Source organism: Octopus bimaculoides, chromosome 10, assembly GCF_001194135.2.
Source record: "Octopus bimaculoides isolate UCB-OBI-ISO-001 chromosome 10, ASM119413v2, whole genome shotgun sequence".
NCBI lineage: Eukaryota > Metazoa > Mollusca > Cephalopoda > Octopoda > Octopodidae > Octopus > Octopus bimaculoides.
Window position 1 is genome coordinate 90,576,329 of NC_068990.1, and position 5,220 is coordinate 90,581,548.

General features: G+C 37.4%; 1 long non-coding RNA gene across 2 annotated transcripts in view; it reads left to right on the forward strand.

The window, feature by feature from the left end:
• The window catches only part of LOC106869420 (uncharacterized), a 57,643-nt gene that overhangs the window by 43,817 nt on the left and 8,606 nt on the right, over positions 1-5,220 (forward strand). For both annotated transcript variants that reach the window (XR_008265093.1, XR_001409399.2), the window contains exon 2: positions 3,060-3,250. This is a non-coding gene — a long non-coding RNA (uncharacterized LOC106869420). The remainder of the gene's footprint in view (positions 1-3,059; positions 3,251-5,220) is intronic.

Consider the following 5,220-nt stretch of genomic DNA (forward strand, 5'->3'; position numbering starts at 1 on the left):
ATATATATGTCTGTATGTATGTGTATATGTTTGTGTGTGAACATATATATATATATGTCTGTATATATGTATATATATATGTATATATATATGTATGTGTGTGAGCATATATATATATATATATATATATATATATATATGTCTGTATGTATATACATAAATCTATATATATAATTACATGCACACATATGTGTATGTATGTAGATATGTGTGTGTATGCATGCATATATATATGTGTTTGTGTGTATGTATGTGTGTGTGTGTGTGTGTGTGTGTGTGTGTGTGTATTTACGTTTGTATGCATGTATGATGTATGTATGTAACTGAAAAAACTTCAAACGTGGAAAACACCTATTAGCCGTTCAAAATCCCTTAAACACTTATCATTGGTAACACAATGTCTAAATCTTCGGCTCCCGAATTAGGATTCAGTCACTGATGTGATTCCACTGAAGTGGAACAAAATCTCAAATGTTTTGAGAGTTTTGAGACTTTATCTAAGGAAGTGCACCTGGTTTACAGTAATATGAAATAATATTATAAATTCATTTCTATTCGTATTCGTATTGATATTTATATTTATGAAATATGTGTCCCATGAGGTATTGCAACGATCGTAATTAAAGAATTAAAAGTAAAATCATTATTTCCAATTTTTGAGAGAATTTAATTTGCTTTGCTTCAAATTAATTTAACCTGCAATCTTGGTTTATACGCAGGAGTTTCTTCTTTGATATTAGCCATCTATCGATACATACTCTGTTAGTCGGTGTTCGCAGGATGCCTGACTAAGGATCCAGGTCGGATTTATATGGTACTTTTATATGATTTGATATATGTGTACAGATAGATAGATAGATAAATAGGTAGATAGATACATACATACATACATACACACACTGACATATATACAGATACACATAGGCATAGGTACGTAAATACGTACATACGTACGTACGTATTTATGTACGTACATAAATACGTACATAGGTACGTACATATGTACATACATACATGCATACTGTTGTAAAGTGGGTTTCTCCCACTGGTGTTATGTGTGACTACTGTTGTTCTGTTTTATGTTAGAAGCTACACTAGTTGCCAGTCATCAGATACCGTTGTATCTTTTCGTACCAGAATAGTAATACACAAACTTCTCTCTTACTATCGTTGATAACTCCACAAGACATCGACGAGAACTGTCGACTCTCAACCCTTCGACTTCCGACTCTCTCTTGACGACCGGCAACTGGTCTATTTATAATCGCTTTTGAGCGGTAGGGGTATACATTTTCACTATACAACACATGCAAATATAGCTCTTAAGCAATAAAACACTGGGTAGAAAAACATAGAGAGAAGATAAACGAACGCTTCAAAACGTATTTCACTATCAAGGCCACATGCCTGATACTAGAGGACAAAACCTTTAACTGGTAAAATATGTCGATAAATAAAGGGCACGGCCATGGGGACGAATTTTGCACCCTCTTATGCCAAGTTGGTTATGGAGATTTATGAAAGAAAAGAAGTATACGAGGAAGTAGACAAAACTTTTCAGCAAAATTACAAGAAATATGATTTTGAAAATTGGAAACGCTTCTTCAGTGAAATCAAATGATGGTCTACAAATATTCAACAACACTGAATGCCCTTCATCCATCTTTCAAATTTACAACAAAAATCAGTCATAATGGCATACCGTTCACATAAATATATGCGACCCCACAGTAAAAACGGATATATTTTACAAAACAAGAAACAAGAGCACTCAGAGAGTGCAAACCTCCTCTAAGGCAACACCAACGTCCTCAACGATTAGCCAGAGATGATTTTTAAAATGAGAATATCTGAAATAAACTCGACTGCTCTCACAATCGAGAATACTAAAAATGAATCTGACCGCTCTCAAAAATTAAGTAAAAAAAGACGAAAAAGTAATCAAGCTTCCTTGTCCGGTACCGGATCGATCCCAAAATCTAATCACTTCTTGTCAGTCACGTTGCCAAAACATCCCAGAAAATTTCATCCGAATCCATTCAGTGGTTCTTGAGATATCTTGTCCACGGACAAACACGACTGAAAACAATACCTCCGCCTTAGCGAAGGAGGAGGTAATAAACACACATCGTTATTTCTACTTCTCCACTTTTGCCAACCTTCAGATATTCCATATAGTATAACAACACGTATTTGTGCTATAGTAGTTGGGGTTTGTATTGTGTGTATGTGTATGGGTGTAGATAAATCTGCTCGCCTGAGTGAGTTTATTTCCATGCCTTGACCCAGGAGTTTGTAGAGATTGCGGACAGAGAGGAGGCTGCATCAGCACTCCGCCGCTGCTTATGTTTTGATTACGGAAACTCTTGAGTTATGCGAAACGAAGCTGTTTTTAATCAGATATGAATGAAACGGGACACTCGGTTCAGCATTCGAATTTACGACATTAAAACCATGAGCGTAACACCCTAATCACTGGACCACAACCATAGGTTAGGTTAAATAGCGTATTTGTGCTGCCCTGTGTGTGTGTGTGTGTGTGTGTGTGTGTGTGTGTGTGTGTGTGTGTGTGTGTGTGTTTCTTGGCATATCTACCCCACTACCACCACCACCACCACCGCTTCACAACTGGTTGGTTTGTTTACATCATCGTAGCAGCGGTTTCGCAGAAAAGATGGAATACTTCTTTAATAACCACACTTAAAATAAAGTCCTGGAGTCGATTTGGACACTGCAGGGCGTTACACCAGCATGGTCGCAATCCAGCGGCTGAAAGGAGTAAAAGAGTAAACGTGTACATCTTGTACATGACAAAATTATGAAAAATAATTTCCACCGCAGCCAAAATCTGTTGGAAATGAGTATAGTACCAACACTGTATCGACTTGAAGGATGGTGAGAATTTGATGTTATATCGATCAGATTATTCGGCAAAGTATTTTGAAATAGAAAATAAATTACAGTTGCATCCTAGAAATTATATAAACCAATATAAAAAGCATTCTAATAATTTTCTTAATTTTTTAGTAATTTTCTTTTTTACCGAAATTATTTTTCAGTTGAACGATTCCATCTGCAAATCACACTATTGATTTCTCACATAAGCATAATGTCTCCCGTTTTGCTGGAGAAGGAAACAGATGATTATATTGATCCCACTCCTTGAGGCCTACTTCTTGCATCGACTTTCGCATGGGACAACAAGGAATATCAGCCCCCAACAGGATTTGAACTTAAAATGCAACGGGACGTAAGGAAATACGACATTTTTTTTTATCTTGTTCTTTTGTTTTCTGCTGAGAATAAATATGCGCCATGTATGTATGTATGTATGTATGTATGTATGCCATTGTTCAGTTTTATTTCAAGATTTGTTGTCAATAGAGAAAGAGACGGTTTCTAACCAAGATCCAAGGCTCCTTCACTGGAATTTCAACATCAACAAGGCATTTTTGTATGTATGTATGTATGTATGTATGTATGTATGTATGTATGCATGCATGTATGTATGCATTCTCATGCATATAGTTACAGATCTAAACATGCTCATATATATTTAAGTGATAAAATCCTGGAAAGTTTTACAGATTTTTACAGCTCCAGTGACGGATTGGATCTGTAGTCTTTCAATCAGCTTTCTACTTTCTGGTTTTGAGAAACCCAATTTCTCAAGGTTGGTATTTAGGCAGTGTGTTACGTATCCCAGGGCTCCAATCATAACAGGTATAAACCATATGTATCTACTGTGTATGTATATGCATGTATGACTGTATGTATGACTGTATGTATGCATGTATGTACGTAGAGCCAGAGTGTATATGCAGATTTGTATGATTCTTTACTTATATGCTACATTTTTGGAAAGTTTTACATAGTTTCACTGTGCCATTTATGACTTATAGCTGCATGTATGTGTCGATGTATGTCTCTGACGTATGTATGCCCGTATCTATGTACGAACGCTTGAATAAATACACCTAATATCATCGGGTCGATCTTGCTCGGAATTTCATAACCCTGCTCCCTCCCCACACGTCTGTATTTTCCATGGTGTGTGATATTTCCTCTCAGTTTTATCCAATGTCGTCTGATGAATGAACGATATATATCTTCACAGAGCAATCAATACAATATCGACCATACAGAGGAGTAGAAAGTAGAATGTCATTAACCATCTCCGCCTTGCATATCTAGCGATATCCATTCAATAGAGCCAACACTTTTCTCTAAATGTGTCTCACACTTTAGGTAGCTTATTATACATTCTGTGTTTGGTAGGGTGTACTTTCCAGGACACATTCATAATGGCATGAAATATAATGCCATTCAACACGGTTTTACATGCTTTGGTTAATGTCCGAGTGAAAGAGCCATAATACAGCATAGATTCAATCACTGCGCGGACAAAAAAAAAAGAAAAGTACTTTTTAAGATTTGCTGATTGCCAGTATATTGCTTGGAGGTACGTGAAAGAATATACTGGTTCCGTAGAGCTGCTAGATAATAAGGAGATTGTGTCTTTCAAGTTGTATCATATTAATTCTGTTTTCATGGCGTTAACACAATATAACATAATGACATAAATTCGTGTCCATGCGGCGTTTCGAGAATATACTACAGGCATGGTTGTGATAGGCGTAGGCACGGCTGTGTGGTTAAGAAGATTGCCTTGTAATCGCGTGTGTTCGGGTTCAATTCCACTGCGTGACACCTTCTGCAAGCGACGTCTATTATTGTCTCGACCCAACCGATACCTTGTGAGTGAATTTGTGGAAAATCTCTAGAAGCCTACGGTGGGTGGGTAAGTGGTTTTGCGTTTCTTCCCCCACAACTGCTTCACAGACTAGAATATAGGGACCAAGGTTGATTTGTGTGCGTGAGCGTGTGAATTTTCCAACCACATGGTTCGTGGTTCAATCCCACTGCATGGCACCTTGGGCAAGTGTTTGTTATTATGCCCTCGGTCCGACTAAGGCCCTGTCTTTGGATTTCGTAGATGGAAAAGGAAAGAAGTCCGTCGTACATACATACATATGACTGTTTTACTCTTTTACTTGTTTCAGGCATTTGACTGCAGCCATGCTGGAGCACCGCCTTTAGTCGAGCAAATCGATCCTAGGACTTATTCTTTGTAAGCCTAGTACTTATTCTATCGCTTCCTTTTGGCGAATCGCTATGTTACGGGGACGTAAACACACTAGCATCGGTTGTCAAGTGATG